The following is a 25,252-nucleotide window of genomic DNA, read 5'->3' as shown; positions in this document are numbered from 1 at the left end:
CTTGTGGTTCTGCGAGGAGACCTGCAAAACATGCATTGTGTGGGGTTCTGAGAACCTGTGGAATAGACCAATGAAAAACCTAATATATTTTAAATGATTATTATTTATTAAAATGTCCGTAAAATGTACAATACAGTTCATGAGCACTAGTGTTGGCATGGTGTGATGTTAAAGGCTCTGATTTCTAATTAATTTAGTACAAGATCAAAAGTCCTTGACACCTATATTTGACATTAAACTATACTAGCTATTATATTTCACAAAGTTTACATATTAATATTGAAGCAAATTAAAATAAAATGTATCAGATATTTCTGCCAACAGGAAAAATGTTTTGATTTCCAAGTAGCACCAACCAATTGAGGTCAGGTAGTTGTGGCCGAGTGGTTAAGGCGATGGACTTGAAATCCATTGGAGTTTCCCCGCGCAGGTTCAACTCCTGCCAGCTACGTACTGCTTTTTATGCATGTAGAAAGCTAAGCTCATTTGTCCTTGATAACTTTATTTTCCATGAGACTAAAGTAGCTTTTACATTTCCCAAAGTTTAACTTACTGTAAAAGCTACCAAAAAAGGAAAACATTGATTTTGCACACAGCTTGTCAGTGAAACAACATTAAGGTAGTTGTGGCCGAGTGGTTAAGGTGATGGACTCAAAATCCATTTGCTTTTCTAGCTGGTTTAAAAACAAAATGCATTCAAGATGAAAAGAATCAAAGCATGTTATGTTTAAGAATTGAGTTCTCAATCTCAGCTTAGCTCACCTACATATATATCCTGTTTTACAATGGACTTCTTTTTAAACCATATAATCTCAGACAGTGTCTTCCTGCATTCTATGTACATGCTTGTGACCTTGTATAAATGTTTCTCAGTGGCAACTTGTGCATGCAGATTCTTTCTATCTGGATTTACAGCTGTAGAGATGTAATGAAAGGTAAGAAAAAATGTCTGGTATTTAACAAACTATTAATTGTGCAGTGTGAGTTGTTATAATTCCAAACTTTATTAAGGAATGGACCATAGGTTCTCAAACTCAGTTCTCAGGACCCCACACAGTGTATGTTTTGCAGGTAACCAAGCAGGTGCACAGGTGTATTAATTACTCACTGACACATTTTAAAAAGTCCACTTGTGGAGCTAATTATTTACTTGTGGTTCTGCGAGGAGACCTGCAAAACATGCACTGTGTGGGTTTCTGAGAACCGAGTTTGAGAACCTGTGGAATAGACCAATGAAAAACCTAATATATTTTAAATGATTATTATTTGATAAAATGTCCGTAAAATGTACAATACAGGTTATGAGCACTGGTGTTGGCATGGTGTGATGTTAAAGGCTCTGATTTCTAATTAATTTAGTACAAGATCAAAAGTCCTTGACACCTATATTTGACATTAAACTAAACTAGCTATTATATTTCACAAAGTTTACATATTAATATTGAAGCAAATTAAAATAAAATGTATCAGATATTTCTGCCAACAGGAAAAATGTTTTGATTTCCAAGTAGCACCATCCAATTGAGTTCAGGTAGTTGTGGCCGAGTGGTTAAGGCGATGGACTTGAAATCCATTGGGGTTTCCCCGCGCAGGTTCAAATCCTGCCAGCTACGTACTGCTTTTTATGCATGTAGAAAGCTAAGATCATTTGTCCTTGATAACTTTATTTTCCATGAAACTAAAGTAGCTTTTACATTTCCCAAAGTTTAACTTAATGTAAAAGCTGCCAAAAAAGGAAAACATTGATTTTGCACACAGCTTGTCAATGAAACAACATTAAGGTAGTTGTGGCCGAGTGGTTAAGGTGATGGACTCAAAATCCATTTGCTTTTCAAGCTGGTTTAAAAACGAAATGCATTCAAGATGAAGAGAATCAAAGCATGTTATGTTTAAGAATTGAGTTCTCAATCTCAGCTTAGCTCACCTACATATATATCCTGTTTTACAATGGACTTCTTTTTAAACCATATAATCTCAGACAGTGTCTTCCTGCATTCTATGTACATGCTTGTGACATTGTATAAATGTTTCCCAGTGGCAATTTATGCATGTAGATTCTTTCTATCTGGATTTACAGCTGTAGAGATGTAATGAAAGGTAAGAAATAATGTCTGGTTATCAACAAACTATTAATTGTGCAGTGTCAGTTGTTGTAATTCCAAACTTTATTAAGGAACAGACCATAAATTCTCAAACTCAGTCATCTGGACCCCACACAGTGTATGTTTTGCAGGTAACCCAGCAGGTGCATATGTGTATTAATTACTCACTGACACATTTTAAAAAGTCCACTTGTGGAGCTAATTATTTACTTGTGGTTCTGCGAGGAGACCTGCAAAACATGCACTGTGTGGGTTTCTGAGAACCGAGTTTGAGAACCTGTGGAATAGACCAATGAAAAACCTAATATATTTTAAATGATTATTATTTGATAAAATGTCCGTAAAATGTACAATACAGTTCATGAGCACTAGTGTTGGCATGGTGTGATGTTAAAGGCTCTGATTTCTAATTAATTTAGTACAAGATCAAAAGTCCTTGACACCTATATTTGACATTAAACTATACTAGCTATTATATTTCACAAAGTTTACATATTAATATTGAAGCAAATTAAAATAAAATGTATCAGATATTTCTGCCAACAGGAAAAATGTTTTGATTTCCAAGTAGCACCATCCAATTGAGGTCAGGTAGTTGTGGCCGAGTGGTTAAGGCGATAGACTTGAAATCCATTTGGATTTCCCAGCGCAGGTTCAAATCCTTCCAGCTACGTACTGCTTTTTATGCATGTAGAAAGCTAAGCTCATTTGTCCTTGATAACTTTATTTTCCATGAGACTAAAGTAGCTTTTACATTTCCCAAAGTTTAACTTACTGTAAATGCTACCAAAAAAGGAAAACATTGATTTTGCACACAGCTTGTCAGTGAAACAACATTAAGGTAGTTGTGGCCGAGTGGTTAAGGTGATGGACTCAAAATCCATTTGCTTTTCAAGCTGGTTTAAAAACAAAATGCATTCAAGATGAAAAGAATCAAAGCATGTTATGTTTAAGAATTGAGTTCTCAATCTCAGCTTAGCTCACCTACATATATATCCTGTTTTACAATGGACTTCTTTTTAAACCATATAATCTCAGACAGTGTCTTCCTGCATTCTATGTACATGCTTGTTTGTGACCTTGTATAAATGTTTCTCAGTGGCAACTTGTGCATGCAGATTCTTTATATCTGGATTTACAGCTGTAGAGATGTAATGAAAGGTAAGAAATAATGTCTGGTTATCAACAAACTATTAATTGTGCAGTGTCAGTTGTTGTAATTCCAAACTTTATTAAGGAACAGACCATAAATTCTCAAACTCAGTCCTCTGGACCCCACACAGTGTATGTTTTGCAGGTAACCCAGCAGGTGCATATGTGTATTAATTACTCACTGACACATTTTAAAAAGTCCACTTGTGGAGCTAATTATTTACTTGTGGTTCTGCGAGGAGACCTGCAAAACATGCACTGTGTGGGTTTCTGAGAACCGAGTTTGAGAACCTGTGGAATAGACCAATGAAAAACCTAATATATTTTAAATGATTATTATTTGATAAAATGTCCGTAAAATGTACAATACAGTTCATGAGCACTAGTGTTGGCATGGTGTGATGTTAAAGACTCTGATTTCTAATTAATTTAGTACAAGATCAAAAGTCCTTGACACCTATATTTGACATTAAACTATACTAGCTATTATATTTCACAAAGTTTACATATTAATATTGAAGCAAATTAAAATAAAATGTATCAGATATTTCTGCCAACAGGAAAAATGTTTTGATTTCCAAGTAGCACCATCCAATTGAGGTCAGGTAGTTGTGGCCGAGTGGTAAAGGCGATGGACTTGAAATCCATTTGGGTTTCCCCGCGCAGGTTCAAATCCTTCCAGCTACGTACTGCTTTTTATGCATGTAGAAAGCTAAGCTCATTTGTCCTTGATAACTTTATTTTCCATGAGACTAAAGTAGCTTTTACATTTCCCAAAGTTTAACTTACTGTAAAAGCTACCAAAAAAGGAAAACATTGATTTTGCACACAGCTTGTCAGTGAAACAACATTAAGGTAGTTGTGGCCGAGTGGTTAAGGTGATGGACTCAAAATCCATTTGCTTTTCAAGCTGGTTTAAAAACAAAATGCATTCAAGATGAAAAGAATCAAAGCATGTTATGTTTAAGAATTGAGTTCTCAATCTCAGCTTAGCTCACCTACATATATATCCTGTTTTACAATGGACTTCTTTTTAAACCATATAATCTCAGACAGTGTCTTCCTGCATTCTATGTACATGCTTGTTTGTGACCTTGTATAAATGTTTCTCAGTGGCAACTTGTGCATGCAGATTCTTTCTATCTGGATTTACAGCTGTAGAGATGTAATGAAAGGTAAGAAAAAATGTCTGGTAATTAACAAACTATTAATTGTGCAGTGTCAGTTGTTATAATTCCAAACTTTATTAAGGAATGGACCATAGGTTCTCAAAATCAGTTCTCAGGACCCCACACAGTGTATGTTTTGCAGGTAACCCAGCAGGTGCACAGGTGTATTAATTACTCACTGACACATTTTAAAAAGTCCACTTGTGGAGCTAATTATTTACTTGTGGTTCTGCGAGGAGACCTGCAAAACATGCACTGTGTGGGGTTCTGAGAACCGAGTTTGAGAACCTGTGGAATAGACCAATGAAAAACCTAATATATTTTAAATGATTATTATTTGATAAAATGTCCGTAAAATGTACAATACAGTTCATGAGCACTAGTGTTGGCATGGTGTGATGTTAAAGGCTCTGATTTCTAATTAATTTAGTACAAGATCAAAAGTCCTTGACACCTATATTTGACATTAAACTATACTAGCTATTATATTTCACAAAGTTTACATATTAATATTGAAGCAAATTAAAATAAAATGTATCAGATATTTCTGCCAACAGGAAAAATGTTTTGATTTCCAAGTAGCACCAATCAATTGAGGTCAGGTAGTTGTGGCCGAGTGGTTAAGGCGATGGACTTGAAATCCATTGGGGTTTCCCCGCGCAGGTTCAAATCCTGCCAGCTACGTACTGCTTTTTATGCATGTAGAAAGCTAAGCTCATTTGTTCTTGATAACTTTATTTTCCATGAAACTAAAGTAGCTTTTACATTTCCCAAAGTTTAACTTACTGTAAAAGCTACCAAAAAAGGAAAACATTGATTTTGCACACAGCTTGTCAATGAAACAACATTAAGGTAGTTGTGGCCGAGTGGTTAAGGTGATGGACTCAAAATCCATTTGCTTTTCAAGCTGGTTTAAAAACAAAATGCATTCAAGATGAAAAGAATCAAAGCATGTTATGTTTAAGAATTGAGTTCTCAATCTCAGCTTAGCTCACCTACATATATATCCTGTTTTACAATGGACTTCTTTTTAAACCATATAATCTCAGACAGTGTCTTCCTGCATTCTATGTACATGCTTGTTTGTGACCTTGTATAAATGTTTCTCAGTGGCAACTTGTGCATGCAGATTCTTTCTATCTGGATTTACAGCTGTAGAGATGTAATGAAAGGTAAGAAAAAATGTCTGGTAATTAACAAACTATTAATTGTGCAGTGTCAGTTGTTATAATTCCAAACTTTATTAAGGAACAGACCATAAATTCTCAAACTCAGTCCTCTGGACCCCACACAGTGTATGTTTTGCAGGTAACCCAGCAGGTGCATATGTGTATTAATTACTCACTGACACATTTTAAAAAGTCCACTTGTGGAGCTAATTATTTACTTGTGGTTCTGCGAGGAGACCTGCAAAACATGCACTGTGTGGGTTTCTGAGAACCGAGTTTGAGAACCTGTGGAATAGACCAATGAAAAACCTAATATATTTTAAATGATTATTATTTGATAAAATGTCCGTAAAATGTACAATACAGTTCATGAGCACTAGTGTTGGCATGGTGTGATGTTAAAGACTCTGATTTCTAATTAATTTAGTACAAGATCAAAAGTCCTTGACACCTATATTTGACATTAAACTATACCAGCTATTATATTTCACAAAGTTTACATATTAATATTGAAGCAAATTAAAATAAAATGTATCAGATATTTCTGCCAACAGGAAAAATGTTTTGATTTCCAAGTAGCACCATCCAATTGAGGTCAGGTAGTTGTGGCCGAGTGGTAAAGGCGATGGACTTGAAATCAATTTGGGTTTTCCCGCGCAGGTTCAAATCCTTCCAGCTACGTACTGCTTTTTATGCATGTAGAAAGCTAAGTTCATTTGTCCTTGATAACTTTATTTTCCATGAGACTAAAGTAGCTTTTACATTTCCCAAAGTTTAACTTACTGTAAAAGCTACCAAAAAAGGAAAACATTGATTTTGCACACAGCTTGTCAGTGAAACAACATTAAGGTAGTTGTGGCCGAGTGGTTAAGGTGATGGACTCAAAATCCATTTGCTTTTCAAGCTGGTTTAAAAACAAAATGTATTCAAGATGAAAAGAATCAAAGCATGTTATGTTTAAGAATTGAGTTCTCAATCTCAGCTTAGCTCACCTACATATATATCCTGTTTTACAATGGACTTCTTTTTAAACCATATAATCTCAGACAGTGTCTTCCTGCATTCTATGTACATGCTTGTTTGTGACCTTGTATAAATGTTTCTCAGTGGCAACTTGTGCATGCAGATTCTTTCTATCTGGATTTACAGCTGTAGAGATGTAATGAAAGGTAAGAAAAAATGTCTGGTAATTAACAAACTATTAATTGTGCAGTGTCAGTTGTTATAATTCCAAACTTTATTAAGGAATGGACCATAGGTTCTCAAAATCAGTTCTCAGGACCCCACACAGTGTATGTTTTGCAGGTAACCCAGCAGGTGCACAGGTGTATTAATTACTCACTGACACATTTTAAAAAGTCCACTTGTGGAGCTAATTATTTACTTGTGGTTCTGCGAGGAGACCTGCAAAACATGCACTGTGTGGGGTTCTGAGAACCGAGTTTGAGAACCTGTGGAATAGACCAATGAAAAACCTAATATATTTTAAATGATTATTATTTGATAAAATGTCCGTAAAATGTACAATACAGTTCATGAGCACTAGTGTTGGCATGGTGTGATGTTAAAGGCTCTGATTTCTAATTAATTTAGTACAAGATCAAAAGTCCTTGACACCTATATTTGACATTAAACTATACTAGCTATTATATTTCACAAAGTTTACATATTAATATTGAAGCAAATTAAAATAAAATGTATCAGATATTTCTGCCAACAGGAAAAATGTTTTGATTTCCGAGTAGCACCAACCAATTGAGGTCAGGTAGTTGTGGCCGAGTGGTTAAGGCGATGGACTTGAAATCCATTGGGGTTTCTCCGCGCAGGTTCAAATCCTGCCAGCTACGTACTGCTTTCTATGCATGTAGAAAGCTAAGCTCATTTGTTCTTGATAACTTTATTTTCCATGAAACTAAAGTAGCTTTTACATTTCCCAAAGTTTAACTTACTGTAAAAGCTACCAAAAAAGGAAAACATTGATTTTGCACACAGCTTGTCAATGAAACAACATTAAGGTAGTTGTGGCCGAGTGGTTAAGGTGATGGACTCAAAATCCATTTGCTTTTCAAGCTGGTTTAAAAACAAAATGCATTCAAGATGAAAAGAATCAAAGCATGTTATGTTTAAGAATTGAGTTCTCAATCTCAGCTTAGCTCACCTACATATATATCCTGTTTTACAATGGACTTCTTTTTAAACCATATAATCTCAGACAGTGTCTTCCTGCATTCTATGTACATGCTTGTGACCTTGTATAAATGTTTCCCAGTGGCAACTTATGCATGCAGATTCTTTCTATCTGGACTTACAGCTGTAGAGATGTAATGAAAGGTAAGAAATAATGTCTGGTAATCAACAAACTATTAATTGTGCTGTGTCAGTTGTTCTAATTCCAAACTTTATTAAGGAATAGACCATAAGTTCTCCAACTCAGTCCCCAGGACCCCACACAGTGTATGTTTTGCAGGTAACCCAGCAGGTGCATAGGTGTATTAATTACTCACTGACACATTTTAAAAAGTCCACTTGTGGAGCTAATTATTTACTTGTGGTTCTGCGAGGAGACCTGCAAAACATGCACTGTGTGGGGTTCTGAGAACCGAGTTTGAGAACCTGTGGAATAGACCAATGAAAAACCTAATATATTTTAAATGATTATTATTTGATAAAATGTCCGTAAAATGAACAATACAGTTCATGAGCACTAGTGTTGGCATGGTGTGATGTTAAAGGCTCTGATTTCTAATTAATTTAGTACAAGATCAAAAGTCCTTGACACCTATATTTGACATTAAACTATACTAGCTATTATATTTCACAAAGTTTACATATTAATATTGAAGCAAATTAAAATAAAGTGTATCAGATATTTCTGCCAACAGGAAAAATGTTTTGATTTCCAAGTAGCACCATGCAATTGATGTCAGGTAGTTGTGGCTGAGTGGTTAAGGCGATGGACTTGAAATCCATTGGGGTTTCCCCGTGCAGGTTCAAATCCTGCCAGCTACGTACTGCTTTTTATACATGTAGAAAGCTAAGCTCATTTGTCCTTGATTACTTTATTTTCCATGAAACTAAAGTAGCTTTTACATTTACCACAGTTTAACTTACTGTTAAAGCTACCAAAAAAGGAAAACATTGATTTTGCACACTGCTTGTCAGTGAAACAACATTAAGGTAGTTGTGGCCAAGTGGTTAAGGTGATGGACTCGAAATCCATTTGCTTTTCAAGCTGGTTTAAAAACTAAATGCATTCAAGATGAAGAGAATCAAAGCATGTTATGTTTAAGAATTGAGTTATCAATCTCAGCTTAGCTCACCTACATATATATCCTGTTTTACAATGGACTTCTTTTTAAACCATATAATCTCAGACAGTGTCTTCCTGCATTCTATGTACATGCTTGTTTGTGACCTTGTATAAATGTTTCTCAGTGGCAACTTGTGCATGCAGATTCTTTCTATCTGGATTTACAGCTGTAGAGATGTAATGAAAGGTAAGAAAAAATGTCTGGTAATTAACAAACTATTAATTGTGCAGTGTCAGTTGTTATAATTCCAAACTTTATTAAGGAATAAACCATAGGTTCTCAAACTCAGTTCTCAGGACCCCACATAGTGTATGTTTTGCAGGTAACCCAGCAGGTGCACAGGTGTATTAATTACTCACTGACACATTTTAAAAAGTCCACTTGTGGAGCTAATTATTTACTTGTGGTTCTGCGAGGAGACCTGCAAAACATGCACTGTGTTGGGTTCTGAGAACCGAGTTTGAGAACCTGTGGAATAGACCAATGAAAAACCTAATATATTTTAAATGATTATTATTTGATAAAATGTCCGTAAAATGTACAATACAGTTCATGAGCACTAGTGTTGGCATGGTGTGATGTTAAAGGCTCTGATTTCTAATTAATTTAGTACAAGATCAAAAGTCCTTGACACCTATATTTGACATTAAACTATACTAGCTATTATATTTCACAAAGTTTACATATTAATATTGAAGCAAATTAAAATAAAATGTATCAGATATTTCTGCCAACAGGAAAAATGTTTTGATTTCCAAGTAGCACCATCCAATTGAGGTCAGGTAGTTGTGGCCGAGTGGTTAAGGCGATGGACTTGAAATCCATTGGGGTTTCCCCGCGCAGGTTCAAATCCTGCCAGCTACGTACTGCTTTTTATGCATGTAGAAAGCTAAGCTCATTTGTCCTTGATAACTTTATTTTCCATGAAACTAAAGTAGCTTTTACATTTCCCAAAGTTTAACTTAATGTAAAAGCTGCCAAAAAAGGAAAACATTGATTTTGCACACAGCTTGTCAATGAAACAACATTAAGGTAGTTGTGGCCGAGTGGTTAAGGTGATGGACTCAAAATCCATTTGCTTTTCAAGCTGGTTTAAAAACAAAATGCATTCAAGATGAAGAGAATCAAAGCATGTTATGTTTAAGAATTGAGTTCTCAATCTCAGCTTAGCTCACCTACATATATATCCTGTTTTACAATGGACTTCTTTTTAAACCATATAATCTCAGACAGTGTCTTCCTGCATTCTATGTACATGCTTGTGACCTTGTATAAATGTTTCCCAGTGGCAACTTATGCATGTAGATTCTTTCTATCTGGATTTACAGCTGTAGAGATGTAATGAAAGGTAAGAAATAATGTCTGGTTATCAACAAACTATTAATTGTGCAGTGTCAGTTGTTGTAATTCCAAACTTTATTAAGGAACAGACCATAAATTCTCAAACTCAGTTCTCTGGACCCCACACAGTGTATGTTTTGCAGGTAACCCAGCAGGTGCATATGTGTATTAATTACTCACTGACACATTTTAAAAAGTCCACTTGTGGAGCTAATTATTTACTTGTGGTTCTGCGAGGAGACCTGCAAAACATGCACTGTGTGGGGTTCTGAGAACCGAGTTTGAGAACCTGTGGAATAGACCAATGAAAAACCTAATATATTTTAAATGATTATTATTTGATAAAATGTCCGTAAAATGTACAATACAGTTCATGAGCACTAGTGTTGGCATGGTGTGATGTTAAAGGCTCTGATTTCTAATTAATTTAGTACAAGATCAAGGGGTATATGCAATTGCGGTCGAATTCCCGAAATTGTCGAATTTCGGGTCATTTTCGACCAAAAAAAAAATTTCGCCTATGCAATTCAGTGCTTTCCGACCAAAAAACGGACTTTCAAAATTCGACTTTTTGATATTCGAATTTTTGCAAATTCGACTTTTCTGCAATGATACAAGTGCTGCAATTCGACCAAAGCATATTCAATTCAAGTTTGGAAATTCGACAGCAGTGCTTTTAGACAGCAAATTCGTCATTTTCAATCTGCCACACTTTGGAGGGTGAAAACAAATAAAAAAAAATTAAACATGTTTTTTTTTGTGTTTTTTTTGGGGGAATAGCAGATCTATTTATATTAGAAGGGATTAGGTACTTTTTTTTTTTTTTTTGGAGGCACAAATATTATTTATATATTTTTTAAAATATTTTTTTTATTTTTTATTGCTGGAACGGAAAAATCCTTAAAAAAAATGGCGTGGGGTCCCCCCTCCAAAGCATAACCAGCCTCGGGCTCTTCGAGCTGGTCCTGGTTCTAAAAATGCGGGGGGAAAATTGACAGGGGATCCCCCGTATTTTTAAAACCAGCACCGGGCTCTGCGCCTGGTGCTGGTGCAAAAAATACGGGGGACAAAACGAGCAGGGGTCCCCCGTATTTTTCACACCAGCATCGGGCTCCACTAGCTGGACAGATAATGCCACAGCCGGGGGTCACTTTTATACAGCGCCCTGCGGCCGTGGCATTAAATATCCAACTAGTCACCCCTGGCCGGGGTACCCTGGGGGAGTGGGGACTCCTTCAATCAAGGGGTCCCCCCCCAGCCACCCAAGGGCCAGGGGTGAAGCCCGAGGCTGTCCCCCCCCATCCAATGGGCTGCGGATGGGGGGGCTGATAGCCTTTTGTGATAATAAAAAGATATTGTTTTTTCCAGTAGTACTACAAGTCCCAGCAAGCCTCCCCCGCAAGCTGGTACTTGGAGAACCACAAGTACCAGCATGCGGGAGAAAAACGGGCCCGCTGGTACCTGTAGTACTACTGGAAAAAAAATACCCAAATAAAAACAGGACACACACACCGTGAAAGTAAAACTTTATTTCATACGTCGACACACACATACTTACCTAAGTTCACACGCCGACATCGGTCCTCTTCTCCATGTAGAATCCACGGATACCTGAAAATAAAAGATCAATATACTCACCTCAGCCATGGTCCAGAGATACATCCACGTACTTGGCAAAAAAAGAAAACGAACACACGGGCCACCGGACTGAAAGGGGTCCCATGCTGACACATGAGACCCCTTTCCACGAATGAGACCTGTCAGTGACAGCTGTCACACAAAGGTCTCTAAAGCCAATCAGGAAGCGCAACTTCGTTGCGCTCACTTGATTGGCTGTGCGCTGTCTGAACTCAGACAGCGCATCGCACTGCCCAGTCCATTATATTCAATGGTGGGAACTTAGCGGCTAGCGATGAGGTCACCCGCCGGTCAGCGGCTGACCGCGGGTAACCCCACCGCTAGCCGCTAAGTTCCCACCATTGAAAGTAATGGAGCGGCTTTGCGATGCGCTGTCTGACAGCTCAGACAGTGCACAGCCAATCAGGTGAGCGCCACGGAAGTAGCGCTTCCTGATTGGCTGAAGGGACTTCAGTGACAGGAGTCACGTGATGTCCCGGCATTCGGGGAAAGGGGTCTGATGCGAAAGCATTGGACCCCTTTCAGTCCGGTATGGAGCGGGTATTTGCGTTTTGTTTTTTTAACAAGTACGTGGATTATCTCTCTGGACGTGGATTTATCTCTGGACGCAGGAAGGTGAGTATAATTTTTTCACAGGTACCCTCGGATCGTCGGAGACCGTGGCAGTCGGCGTGTCAACATAGGTTAGTATGTGTGTGTCGGTAGTGTGTAATAAAGTTTTACTATCAAGGTGTCTGTGTCCTGTTTTTATTTGGGTATTTTTTTTCCAGTAGTACTACAGGTACCAGCAAGCCTGTTTTTCTCCCACATGCTGGTACTTGTGGTTCTCCAAGTACCAGCTTGCGGGGGAGGCTTGCTGGGACTTGTAGTACTACTGGAAAAAACAATATCTTTTTATTATCACAAAAGGCTATCAGCCCCCCCATCCGCAGCCCATTGGATGGGGGGGGGACAGCCTCGGGCTTCACCCCTGGCCCTTGGGTGGCTGGGGGGGGACCCCTTGATTGAAGGGGTCCCCACTCCCCCAGGGTACCCCGGCCAGGGGTGACTAGTTGGATATTTAATGCCACGGCCGCAGGGCACGGCATAAAAGTGACCCCTGGCTGTGGCATTATCTGTCTAGCTAGTGGAGCCCGATGCTGGTGTTAAAAATACGGGGGACCCCTACTCTTTTTGTCCCCGTATTTTTGGCACCAGCACCAGGCGCAGAGCCCGGTGCTGGTTTTAAAAATACGGGGGATCCCTGGCCAATTTTTCCCTGCATTTTTAGAACCAGGACCAGCTCGAAGAGCCCGAGGCTGGTTATGCTTTGGAGGGGGGACCCCACGCCATTTTTTTTCCGGGTTTTTCCCGTTTTTCCCCGTTTTTTAAAATCGCGGCAAAATCCGCCAAATCGGCCGATTTTCGCCCGCGGTTCTGGCGAATCCGTTTTTCATTGAATATGGTGAATTCCGGCAGCCACCTGCCAGAATTCACCTGGCGAATTGAGTCGAAAAAAAAAAACGGCGAAAAATTGCCGCGATTCGCCGTGAATTGCATATACCCCCAAAAGTCCTTGACACCTATATTTGACATTAAACTATACTAGCTATTATATTTCACAAAGTTTACATATTAATATTGAAGCAAATTAAAATAAAATGTATCAGATATTTCTGCCAACAGGAAAAATGTTTTGATTTCCAAGTAGCACCATCCAATTGAGGTCAGGTAGTTGTGGCCGAGTGGTAAAGGCGATGGACTTGAAATCCATTTGGGTTTCCCCGCGCAGGTTCAAATCCTTCCAGCTACGTACTGCTTTTTATGCATGTAGAAAGCTAAGCTCATTTGTCCTTGATAACTTTATTTTCCATGAGACTAAAGTAGCTTTTACATTTCCCAAAGTTTAACTTACTGTAAAAGCTACCAAAAAAGGAAAACATTGATTTTGCACACAGCTTGTCAGTGAAACAACATTAAGGTAGTTGTGGCCGAGTGGTTAAGGTGATGGACTCAAAATCCATTTGCTTTTCAAGCTGGTTTAAAAACAAAATGCATTCAAGATGAAAAGAATCAAAGCATGTTATGTTTAAGAATTGAGTTCTCAATCTCAGCTTAGCTCACCTACATATATATCCTGTTTTACAATGGACTTCTTTTTAAACCATATAATCTCAGACAGTGTCTTCCTGCATTCTATGTACATGCTTGTTTGTGACCTTGTATAAATGTTTCTCAGTGGCAACTTGTGCATGCAGATTCTTTCTATCTGGATTTACAGCTGTAGAGATGTAATGAAAGGTAAGAATAAATGTCTGGTAATTAACAAACTATTAATTGTGCAGTGTCAGTTGTTATAATTCCAAACTTTATTAAGGAATGGACCATAGGTTCTCAAAATCAGTTCTCAGGACCCCACACAGTGTATGTTTTGCAGGTAACCCAGCAGGTGCACAGGTGTATTAATTACTCACTGACACATTTTAAAAAGTCCACTTGTGGAGCTAATTATTTACTTGTGGTTCTGCGAGGAGACCTGCAAAGCATGCACTGTGTGGGGTTCTGAGAACCGAGTTTGAGAACCTGTGGAATAGACCAATGAAAAACCTAATATATTTTAAATGATTATTATTTGATAAAATGTCCGTAAAATGTACAATACAGTTCATGAGCACTAGTTTTGGCATGGTGTGATGTTAAAGGCTCTGATTTCTAATTAATTTAGTACAAGATCAAAAGTCCTTGACACCTATATTTGACATTAAACTATACTAGCTATTATATTTCACAAAGTTTACATATTAATATTGAAGCAAATTAAAATAAAATGTATCAGATATTTCTGCCAACAGGAAAAATGTTTTGATTTCCAAGTAGCACCATCCAATTGAGGTCAGGTAGTTGTGGCCGAGTGGTTAAGGCGATGGACTTGAAATCTATTGGGGTTTCCCCGCGCAGGTTCAAATCCTGCCAGCTACGTACTGCTTTTTATGCATGTAGAAAGCTAAGCTCATTTGTTCTTGATAACTTTATTTTCCATGAAACTAAAGTAGCTTTTACATTTCCCAAAGTTTAACTTACAGTAAAAGCTACCAAAAAAGGAAAACATTGATTTTGCACACAGCTTGTCAATGAAACAACATTAAGGTAGTTGTGGCCGAGTGGTTAAGGTGATGGACTCAAAATCCATTTGCTTTTCAAGCTGGTTTAAAAACAAAATGCATTCAAGATGAAAAGAATCAAAGCATGTTATGTTTAAGAATTGAGTTCTCAATCTCAGCTTAGCTCACCTACATATATATCCTGTTTTACAATGGACTTCTTTTTAAACCATATAATCTCAGACAGTGTCTTCCTGCATTCTATGTACATGCTTGTGACCTTGTATAAATGTTTCCCAGTGGCAACTTATGCATGCAGATTCTTTCTATCTGGACTTACAGCTGTAGAGATGTAATGAAAGGTAAGAAATAATGTCTGGTAATCAACAAACTATTAATTGTGCAGTGTCAGTTGTTCTAATTCCAAACTTTATTAAGGAATAGACCATAAGTTCTCCAACTCAGTCCTCAGGACCCCACACAGTGTATGTTTTGCAGGTAACCCAGCAGGTGCATAGGTATATTAATTACTCACTGACACATTTTAAAAAGTCCACTTGTGGAGCTAATTATTTACTTGTGGTTCTGCGAGGAGACCAGCAAAACATGCACTGTGTGGGGTTCTGAGAACCGAGTTTGAGAACCTGTGGAATAGACCAATGAAAAACCTAATATATTTTAAATGATTATTATTTGATAAAATGTCCGTAAAATGAACAATACAGTTCATGAGCACTAGTGTTGGCATGGTGTGATGTTAAAGGCTCTGATTTCTAATTAATTTAGTACAAGATCAAAAGTCCTTGACACCTATATTTGACATTAAACTATACTAGCTATTATATTTCACAAAGTTTACATATTAATATTGAAGCAAATTAAAATAAAATGTATCAGATATTTCTGCCAACAGGAAAAATGTTTTGATTTCTAAGTAGCACCAGCCAATTAAGGTCAGGTAGTTGTGGCCGAGTGGTTAAGGCGATGGACTTGAAATCCATTGGGTTTCCCCGCGCAGGTTCAAATCCTGCCAGCTACGTACTGCTTTTTATGCATGTAGAAAGCTAAGCTCATTTGTCCTTGATAAATTTATTTTCCATGAGACTAAAGTAGCTTTTACATTTCCCAAAGTTTAACTTACTGTAAAAGCTACCAAAAAAGGAAAACATTGATTTTGCACACAGCTTGTCAGTGAAACAACATTAAGGTAGTTGTGGCCGAGTGGTTAAGGTGATGGACTCAAAATCCATTTGCTTTTCAAGCTGGTTTAAAAACGAAATGCATTCAAGATGAAGAGAATCAAAGCATGTTATGTTTAAGAATTGAGTTCTCAATCTCAGCTTAGCTCACCTACATATATATCCTGTTTTACAATGAACTTCTTTTTAAACCATATAATCTCAGACAGTGTCTTCCTGCATTCTATGTACATGCTTGTGACCTTGTATAAATGTTTCTCAGTGGCAACTTGTGCATGCAGATTCTTTCTTTCTGGATTTACAGCTGTAGAGATGTAATGAAAGGTAAGAAATAATGTCTGGTAATCAACAAACTATTAATTGTGCAGTGTCAGTTGTTCTAATTCCAAACTTTATTAAGGAATAGACCATAAGTTCTCAAACTCAGTCCTCTGGACCCAACACAGTGTATGTTTTGCAGGTAACCCAGCAGGTGCATATGTGTATTAATTACTCACTGACACATTTTAAAAAGTCCACTTGTGGAGCTAATTATTTACTTGTGGTTCTGCGAGGAGACCTGCAAAACATGCACTGTGTGGGGTTCTGAGAACGAAAACGAAATGCATTCAAGATGAAGAGAATCAAAGCATGTTATGTTTAAGAATTGAGTTCTCAATCTCAGCTTAGCTCACCTACATATATATCCTGTTTTACAATGGACTTCTTTTTAAACCATATAATCTCAGACAGTGTCTTCCTGCATTCTATGTACATGCTTGTGACCTTGTATAAATGTTTCTCAGTGGCAACTTGTGCATGCAGATTCTTTCTATCTGGATTTACAGCTGTAGAGATGTAATGAAAGGTAAGAAAAAATGTCTGTTATTTAACAAACTATTAATTGTGCAGTGTCAGTTGTTATAATTCCAAACTTTATTAAGGAATGGACCATAGGTTCTCAAAATCAGTTCTCAGGACCCCACACAGTGTATGTTTTGCAGGTAACCCAGCAGGTGCACAGGTGTATTAATTACTCACTGACACATTTTAAAAAGTCCACTTGTGGAGCTAATTATTTACTTGTGGTTCTGCGAGGAGACCTGCAAAACATGCACTGTGTGGGGTTCTGAGAACCGAGTTTGAGAACCTGTGGAATAGACCAATGAAAAACCTAATATATTTTAAATGATTATTATTTGATAAAATGTCCGTAAAATGTACAATACAGTTCATGAGCACTAGTGTTGGCATGGTGTGATGTTAAAGGCTCTGATTTCTAATTAATTTAGTACAAGATCAAAAGTCCTTGACACCTATATTTGACATTAAACTATACTAGCTATTATATTTCACAAAGTTTACATATTAATATTGAAGCAAATTAAAATAAAATGTATCAGATATTTCTGCCAACAGGAAAAATGTTTTGATTTCCAAGTAGCACCAACCAATTGAGGTCAGGTAGTTGTGGCCGAGTGGTTAAGGCGATGGACTTGAAATCTATTGGGGTTTCCCTGCGCAGGTTCAAATCCTGCCAGCTACGTACTGCTTTTTATGCATGTAGAAAGCTAAGCTCATTTGTCCTTGATAAATTTATTTTCCATGAGACTAAAGTAGCTTTTACATTTCCCAAAGTTTTACTTACTGTAAAAGCTACCAAAAAAGGAAAACATTGATTTTGCACACAGCTTGTCAGTGAAACAACATTAAGGTAGTTGTGGCCAAGTGGTTAAGGTGATGGACTCGAAATCCATTTGCTTTTCAAGCTGGTTTAAAAACGAAATGCATTCAAGATGAAGAGAATCAAAGCATGTTATGTTTAAGAATTGAGTTCTCAATCTCAGCTTAGCTCACCTACATATATATCCTGTTTTACAATGAACTTCTTTTTAAACCATATAATCTCAGACAGTGTCTTCCTGCATTCTATGTACATGCTTGTGACCTTGTATAAATGTTTCTCAGTGGCAACTTGTGCATGCAGATTCTTTCTTTCTGGATTTACAGCTGTAGAGATGTAATGAAAGGTAAGAAAAAATGTCTGGTATTTAACAAACTATTAATTGTGCAGTGTGAGTTGTTATAATTCCAAACTTTATTAAGGAATGGACCATAGGTTCTCAAACTCAGTTCTCAGGACCCCACACAGTGTATGTTTTGCAGGTAACCAAGCAGGTGCACAGGTGTATTAATTACTCACTGACACATTTTAAAAAGTCCACTTGTGGAGCTAATTATTTACTTGTGGTTCTGCGAGGAGACCTGCAAAACATGCACTGTGTGGGTTTCTGAGAACCGAGTTTGAGAACCTGTGGAATAGACCAATGAAAAACCTAATATATTTTAAATGATTATTATTTGATAAAATGTCCGTAAAATGTACAATACAGGTTATGAGCACTGGTGTTGGCATGGTGTGATGTTAAAGGCTCTGATTTCTAATTAATTTAGTACAAGATCAAAAGTCCTTGACACCTATATTTGACATTAAACTAAACTAGCTATTATATTTCACAAAGTTTACATATTAATATTGAAGCAAATTAAAATAAAATGTATCAGATATTTCTGCCAACAGGAAAAATGTTTTGATTTCCAAGTAGCACCATCCAATTGAGTTCAGGTAGTTGTGGCCGAGTGGTTAAGGCGATGGACTTGAAATCCATTGGGGTTTCCCCGCGCAGGTTCAAATCCTGCCAGCTACGTACTGCTTTTTATGCATGTAGAAAGCTAAGATCATTTGTCCTTGATAACTTTATTTTCCATGAAACTAAAGTAGCTTTTACATTTCCCAAAGTTTAACTTAATGTAAAAGCTGCCAAAAAAGGAAAACATTGATTTTGCACACAGCTTGTCAATGAAACAACATTAAGGTAGTTGTGGCCGAGTGGTTAAGGTGATGGACTCAAAATCCATTTGCTTTTCAAGCTGGTTTAAAAACGAAATGCATTCAAGATGAAGAGAATCAAAGCATGTTATGTTTAAGAATTGAGTTCTCAATCTCAGCTTAGCTCACCTACATATATATCCTGTTTTACAATGGACTTCTTTTTAAACCATATAATCTCAGACAGTGTCTTCCTGCATTCTATGTACATGCTTGTGACATTGTATAAATGTTTCCCAGTGGCAATTTATGCATGTAGATTCTTTCTATCTGGATTTACAGCTGTAGAGATGTAATGAAAGGTAAGAAATAATGTCTGGTTATCAACAAACTATTAATTGTGCAGTGTCAGTTGTTGTAATTCCAAACTTTATTAAGGAACAGACCATAAATTCTCAAACTCAGTCATCTGGACCCCACACAGTGTATGTTTTGCAGGTAACCCAGCAGGTGCATATGTGTATTAATTACTCACTGACACATTTTAAAAAGTCCACTTGTGGAGCTAATTATTTACTTGTGGTTCTGCGAGGAGACCTGCAAAACATGCACTGTGTGGGTTTCTGAGAACCGAGTTTGAGAACCTGTGGAATAGACCAATGAAAAACCTAATATATTTTAAATGATTATTATTTGATAAAATGTCCGTAAAATGTACAATACAGTTCATGAGCACTAGTGTTGGCATGGTGTGATGTTAAAGGCTCTGATTTCTAATTAATTTAGTACAAGATCAAAAGTCCTTGACACCTATATTTGACATTAAACTATACTAGCTATTATATTTCACAAAGTTTACATATTAATATTGAAGCAAATTAAAATAAAATGTATCAGATATTTCTGCCAACAGGAAAAATGTTTTGATTTCCAAGTAGCACCATCCAATTGAGGTCAGGTAGTTGTGGCCGAGTGGTTAAGGCGATAGACTTGAAATCCATTTGGATTTCCCAGCGCAGGTTCAAATCCTTCCAGCTACGTACTGCTTTTTATGCATGTAGAAAGCTAAGCTCATTTGTCCTTGATAACTTTATTTTCCATGAGACTAAAGTAGCTTTTACATTTCCCAAAGTTTAACTTACTGTAAATGCTACCAAAAAAGGAAAACATTGATTTTGCACACAGCTTGTCAGTGAAACAACATTAAGGTAGTTGTGGCCGAGTGGTTAAGGTGATGGACTCAAAATCCATTTGCTTTTCAAGCTGGTTTAAAAACAAAATGCATTCAAGATGAAAAGAATCAAAGCATGTTATGTTTAAGAATTGAGTTCTCAATCTCAGCTTAGCTCACCTACATATATATCCTGTTTTACAATGGACTTCTTTTTAAACCATATAATCTCAGACAGTGTCTTCCTGCATTCTATGTACATGCTTGTTTGTGACCTTGTATAAATGTTTCTCAGTGGCAACTTGTGCATGCAGATTCTTTATATCTGGATTTACAGCTGTAGAGATGTAATGAAAGGTAAGAAATAATGTCTGGTTATCAACAAACTATTAATTGTGCAGTGTCAGTTGTTGTAATTCCAAACTTTATTAAGGAACAGACCATAAATTCTCAAACTCAGTCCTCTGGACCCCACACAGTGTATGTTTTGCAGGTAACCCAGCAGGTGCATATGTGTATTAATTACTCACTGACACATTTTAAAAAGTCCACTTGTGGAGCTAATTATTTACTTGTGGTTCTGCGAGGAGACCTGCAAAACATGCACTGTGTGGGTTTCTGAGAACCGAGTTTGAGAACCTGTGGAATAGACCAATGAAAAACCTAATATATTTTAAATGATTATTATTTGATAAAATGTCCGTAAAATGTACAATACAGTTCATGAGCACTAGTGTTGGCATGGTGTGATGTTAAAGACTCTGATTTCTAATTAATTTAGTACAAGATCAAAAGTCCTTGACACCTATATTTGACATTAAACTATACTAGCTATTATATTTCACAAAGTTTACATATTAATATTGAAGCAAATTAAAATAAAATGTATCAGATATTTCTGCCAACAGGAAAAATGTTTTGATTTCCAAGTAGCACCATCCAATTGAGGTCAGGTAGTTGTGGCCGAGTGGTAAAGGCGATGGACTTGAAATCCATTTGGGTTTCCCCGCGCAGGTTCAAATCCTTCCAGCTACGTACTGCTTTTTATGCATGTAGAAAGCTAAGCTCATTTGTCCTTGATAACTTTATTTTCCATGAGACTAAAGTAGCTTTTACATTTCCCAAAGTTTAACTTACTGTAAAAGCTACCAAAAAAGGAAAACATTGATTTTGCACACAGCTTGTCAGTGAAACAACATTAAGGTAGTTGTGGCCGAGTGGTTAAGGTGATGGACTCAAAATCCATTTGCTTTTCAAGCTGGTTTAAAAACAAAATGCATTCAAGATGAAAAGAATCAAAGCATGTTATGTTTAAGAATTGAGTTCTCAATCTCAGTTTAGCTCACCTACATATATATCCTGTTTTACAATGGACTTCTTTTTAAACCATATAATCTCAGACAGTGTCTTCCTGCATTCTATGTACATGCTTGTTTGTGACCTTGTATAAATGTTTCTCAGTGGCAACTTGTGCATGCAGATTCTTTCTATCTGGATTTACAGCTGTAGAGATGTAATGAAAGGTAAGAAAAAATGTCTGGTAATTAACAAACTATTAATTGTGCAGTGTCAGTTGTTATAATTCCAAACTTTATTAAGGAATGGACCATAGGTTCTCAAAATCAGTTCTCAGGACCCCACACAGTGTATGTTTTGCAGGTAACCCAGCAGGTGCACAGGTGTATTAATTACTCACTGACACATTTTAAAAAGTCCACTTGTGGAGCTAATTATTTACTTGTGGTTCTGCGAGGAGACCTGCAAAACATGCACTGTGTGGGGTTCTGAGAACCGAGTTTGAGAACCTGTGGAATAGACCAATGAAAAACCTAATATATTTTAAATGATTATTATTTGATAAAATGTCCGTAAAATGTACAATACAGTTCATGAGCACTAGTGTTGGCATGGTGTGATGTTAAAGGCTCTGATTTCTAATTAATTTAGTACAAGATCAAAAGTCCTTGACACCTATATTTGACATTAAACTATACTAGCTATTATATTTCACAAAGTTTACATATTAATATTGAAGCAAATTAAAATAAAATGTATCAGATATTTCTGCCAACAGGAAAAATGTTTTGATTTCCAAGTAGCACCAATCAATTGAGGTCAGGTAGTTGTGGCCGAGTGGTTAAGGCGATGGACTTGAAATCCATTGGGGTTTCCCCGCGCAGGTTCAAATCCTGCCAGCTACGTACTGCTTTTTATGCATGTAGAAAGCTAAGCTCATTTGTTCTTGATAACTTTATTTTCCATGAAACTAAAGTAGCTTTTACATTTCCCAAAGTTTAACTTACTGTAAAAGCTACCAAAAAAGGAAAACATTGATTTTGCACACAGCTTGTCAATGAAACAACATTAAGGTAGTTGTGGCCGAGTGGTTAAGGTGATGGACTCAAAATCCATTTGCTTTTCAAGCTGGTTTAAAAACAAAATGCATTCAAGATGAAAAGAATCAAAGCATGTTATGTTTAAGAATTGAGTTCTCAATCTCAGCTTAGCTCACCTACATATATATCCTGTTTTACAATGGACTTCTTTTTAAACCATATAATCTCAGACAGTGTCTTCCTGCATTCTATGTACATGCTTGTTTGTGACCTTGTATAAATGTTTCTCAGTGGCAACTTGTGCATGCAGATTCTTTCTATCTGGATTTACAGCTGTAGAGATGTAATGAAAGGTAAGAAAAAATGTCTGGTAATTAACAAACTATTAATTGTGCAGTGTCAGTTGTTATAATTCCAAACTTTATTAAGGAACAGACCATAAATTCTCAAACTCAGTCCTCTGGACCCCACACAGTGTATGTTTTGCAGGTAACCCAGCAGGTGCATATGTGTATTAATTACTCACTGACACATTTTAAAAAGTCCACTTGTGGAGCTAATTATTTACTTGTGGTTCTGCGAGGAGACCTGCAAAACATGCACTGTGTGGGTTTCTGAGAACCGAGTTTGAGAACCTGTGGAATAGACCAATGAAAAACCTAATATATTTTAAATGATTATTATTTGATAAAATGTCCGTAAAATGTACAATACAGTTCATGAGCACTAGTGTTGGCATGGTGTGATGTTAAAGACTCTGATTTCTAATTAATTTAGTACAAGATCAAAAGTCCTTGACACCTATATTTGACATTAAACTATACCAGCTATTATATTTCACAAAGTTTACATATTAATATTGAAGCAAATTAAAATAAAATGTATCAGATATTTCTGCCAACAGGAAAAATGTTTTGATTTCCAAGTAGCACCATCCAATTGAGGTCAGGTAGTTGTGGCCGAGTGGTAAAGGCGATGGACTTGAAATCCATTTGGGTTTTCCCGCGCAGGTTCAAATCCTTCCAGCTACGTACTGCTTTTTATGCATGTAGAAAGCTAAGTTCATTTGTCCTTGATAACTTTATTTTCCATGAGACTAAAGTAGCTTTTACATTTCCCAAAGTTTAACTTACTGTAAAAGCTACCAAAAAAGGAAAACATTGATTTTGCACACAGCTTGTCAGTGAAACAACATTAAGGTAGTTGTGGCCGAGTGGTTAAGGTGATGGACTCAAAATCCATTTGCTTTTCAAGCTGGTTTAAAAACAAAATGTATTCAAGATGAAAAGAATCAAAGCATGTTATGTTTAAGAATTGAGTTCTCAATCTCAGCTTAGCTCACCTACATATATATCCTGTTTTACAATGGACTTCTTTTTAAACCATATAATCTCAGACAGTGTCTTCCTGCATTCTATGTACATGCTTGTTTGTGACCTTGTATAAATGTTTCTCAGTGGCAACTTGTGCATGCAGATTCTTTCTATCTGGATTTACAGCTGTAGAGATGTAATGAAAGGTAAGAAAAAATGTCTGGTAATTAACAAACTATTAATTGTGCAGTGTCAGTTGTTATAATTCCAAACTTTATTAAGGAATGGACCATAGGTTCTCAAAATCAGTTCTCAGGACCCCACACAGTGTATGTTTTGCAGGTAACCCAGCAGGTGCACAGGTGTATTAATTACTCACTGACACATTTTAAAAAGTCCACTTGTGGAGCTAATTATTTACTTGTGGTTCTGCGAGGAGACCTGCAAATCATGCACTGTGTGGGGTTCTGAGAACCGAGTTTGAGAACCTGTGGAATAGACCAATGAAAAACCTAATATATTTTAAATGATTATTATTTGATAAAATGTCCGTAAAATGTACAATACAGTTCATGAGCACTAGTGTTGGCATGGTGTGATGTTAAAGGCTCTGATTTCTAATTAATTTAGTACAAGATCAAAAGTCCTTGACACCTATATTTGACATTAAACTATACTAGCTATTATATTTCACAAAGTTTACATATTAATATTGAAGCAAATTAAAATAAAATGTATCAGATATTTCTGCCAACAGGAAAAATGTTTTGATTTCCGAGTAGCACCAACCAATTGAGGTCAGGTAGTTGTGGCCGAGTGGTTAAGGCGATGGACTTGAAATCCATTGGGGTTTCTCCGCGCAGGTTCAAATCCTGCCAGCTACGTACTGCTTTCTATGCATGTAGAAAGCTAAGCTCATTTGTTCTTGATAACTTTATTTTCCATGAAACTAAAGTAGCTTTTACATTTCCCAAAGTTTAACTTACTGTAAAAGCTACCAAAAAAGGAAAACATTGATTTTGCACACAGCTTGTCAATGAAACAACATTAAGGTAGTTGTGGCCGAGTGGTTAAGGTGATGGACTCAAAATCCATTTGCTTTTCAAGCTGGTTTAAAAACAAAATGCATTCAAGATGAAAAGAATCAAAGCATGTTATGTTTAAGAATTGAGTTCTCAATCTCAGCTTAGCTCACCTACATATATATCCTGTTTTACAATGGACTTCTTTTTAAACCATATAATCTCAGACAGTGTCTTCCTGCATTCTATGTACATGCTTGTGACCTTGTATAAATGTTTCCCAGTGGCAACTTATGCATGCAGATTCTTTCTATCTGGACTTACAGCTGTAGAGATGTAATGAAAGGTAAGAAATAATGTCTGGTAATCAACAAACTATTAATTGTGCTGTGTCAGTTGTTCTAATTCCAAACTTTATTAAGGAATAGACCATAAGTTCT

At 36.7% G+C, this 25,252-nt stretch overlaps 19 non-coding genes across 19 annotated transcripts; all 19 read left to right on the top strand.

The window, feature by feature from the left end:
- Positions 1-369: 369 nt before the first annotated feature.
- TRNAS-UGA (transfer RNA serine (anticodon UGA)) lies at positions 370-451 on the top strand. The gene has a single exon. It is a non-coding gene; the product is annotated as a tRNA-Ser (tRNA).
- Positions 452-1,531: 1,080 nt separating this feature from the next.
- On the top strand, positions 1,532-1,613 carry TRNAS-UGA (transfer RNA serine (anticodon UGA)). The gene has a single exon. It is a non-coding gene; the product is annotated as a tRNA-Ser (tRNA).
- Positions 1,614-2,693: 1,080 nt separating this feature from the next.
- On the top strand, positions 2,694-2,775 carry TRNAS-UGA (transfer RNA serine (anticodon UGA)). The gene has a single exon. It is a non-coding gene; the product is annotated as a tRNA-Ser (tRNA).
- A 1,084-nt stretch (positions 2,776-3,859) lies between these two features.
- TRNAS-UGA (transfer RNA serine (anticodon UGA)) lies at positions 3,860-3,941 on the top strand. The gene has a single exon. It is a non-coding gene; the product is annotated as a tRNA-Ser (tRNA).
- Positions 3,942-5,025: 1,084 nt separating this feature from the next.
- TRNAS-UGA (transfer RNA serine (anticodon UGA)) lies at positions 5,026-5,107 on the top strand. The gene has a single exon. It is a non-coding gene; the product is annotated as a tRNA-Ser (tRNA).
- A 1,084-nt stretch (positions 5,108-6,191) lies between these two features.
- On the top strand, positions 6,192-6,273 carry TRNAS-UGA (transfer RNA serine (anticodon UGA)). Its single transcript has one exon. It is a non-coding gene; the product is annotated as a tRNA-Ser (tRNA).
- Positions 6,274-7,357: 1,084 nt separating this feature from the next.
- On the top strand, positions 7,358-7,439 carry TRNAS-UGA (transfer RNA serine (anticodon UGA)). Its single transcript has one exon. It is a non-coding gene; the product is annotated as a tRNA-Ser (tRNA).
- Positions 7,440-8,519: 1,080 nt separating this feature from the next.
- TRNAS-UGA (transfer RNA serine (anticodon UGA)) lies at positions 8,520-8,601 on the top strand. The gene has a single exon. It is a non-coding gene; the product is annotated as a tRNA-Ser (tRNA).
- Positions 8,602-9,685: 1,084 nt separating this feature from the next.
- Positions 9,686-9,767, top strand: TRNAS-UGA (transfer RNA serine (anticodon UGA)). Its single transcript has one exon. It is a non-coding gene; the product is annotated as a tRNA-Ser (tRNA).
- Positions 9,768-13,592: 3,825 nt separating this feature from the next.
- Positions 13,593-13,674, top strand: TRNAS-UGA (transfer RNA serine (anticodon UGA)). Its single transcript has one exon. It is a non-coding gene; the product is annotated as a tRNA-Ser (tRNA).
- A 1,084-nt stretch (positions 13,675-14,758) lies between these two features.
- TRNAS-UGA (transfer RNA serine (anticodon UGA)) lies at positions 14,759-14,840 on the top strand. The gene has a single exon. It is a non-coding gene; the product is annotated as a tRNA-Ser (tRNA).
- Positions 14,841-15,920: 1,080 nt separating this feature from the next.
- Positions 15,921-16,001, top strand: TRNAS-UGA (transfer RNA serine (anticodon UGA)). Its single transcript has one exon. It is a non-coding gene; the product is annotated as a tRNA-Ser (tRNA).
- A 1,603-nt stretch (positions 16,002-17,604) lies between these two features.
- Positions 17,605-17,686, top strand: TRNAS-UGA (transfer RNA serine (anticodon UGA)). Its single transcript has one exon. It is a non-coding gene; the product is annotated as a tRNA-Ser (tRNA).
- Positions 17,687-18,766: 1,080 nt separating this feature from the next.
- TRNAS-UGA (transfer RNA serine (anticodon UGA)) lies at positions 18,767-18,848 on the top strand. Its single transcript has one exon. It is a non-coding gene; the product is annotated as a tRNA-Ser (tRNA).
- A 1,080-nt stretch (positions 18,849-19,928) lies between these two features.
- On the top strand, positions 19,929-20,010 carry TRNAS-UGA (transfer RNA serine (anticodon UGA)). The gene has a single exon. It is a non-coding gene; the product is annotated as a tRNA-Ser (tRNA).
- Positions 20,011-21,094: 1,084 nt separating this feature from the next.
- On the top strand, positions 21,095-21,176 carry TRNAS-UGA (transfer RNA serine (anticodon UGA)). The gene has a single exon. It is a non-coding gene; the product is annotated as a tRNA-Ser (tRNA).
- A 1,084-nt stretch (positions 21,177-22,260) lies between these two features.
- TRNAS-UGA (transfer RNA serine (anticodon UGA)) lies at positions 22,261-22,342 on the top strand. Its single transcript has one exon. It is a non-coding gene; the product is annotated as a tRNA-Ser (tRNA).
- A 1,084-nt stretch (positions 22,343-23,426) lies between these two features.
- Positions 23,427-23,508, top strand: TRNAS-UGA (transfer RNA serine (anticodon UGA)). The gene has a single exon. It is a non-coding gene; the product is annotated as a tRNA-Ser (tRNA).
- A 1,084-nt stretch (positions 23,509-24,592) lies between these two features.
- On the top strand, positions 24,593-24,674 carry TRNAS-UGA (transfer RNA serine (anticodon UGA)). Its single transcript has one exon. It is a non-coding gene; the product is annotated as a tRNA-Ser (tRNA).
- Positions 24,675-25,252: the final 578 nt, after the last annotated feature.

The sequence above is a fragment of the Pseudophryne corroboree genome, chromosome 11 (assembly GCF_028390025.1).
Source record: "Pseudophryne corroboree isolate aPseCor3 chromosome 11, aPseCor3.hap2, whole genome shotgun sequence".
NCBI lineage: Eukaryota > Metazoa > Chordata > Amphibia > Anura > Myobatrachidae > Pseudophryne > Pseudophryne corroboree.
The sequence above is the reverse complement of the archived record's forward strand: the minus strand, read 5'-3'. Positions and strand labels throughout refer to the sequence as shown.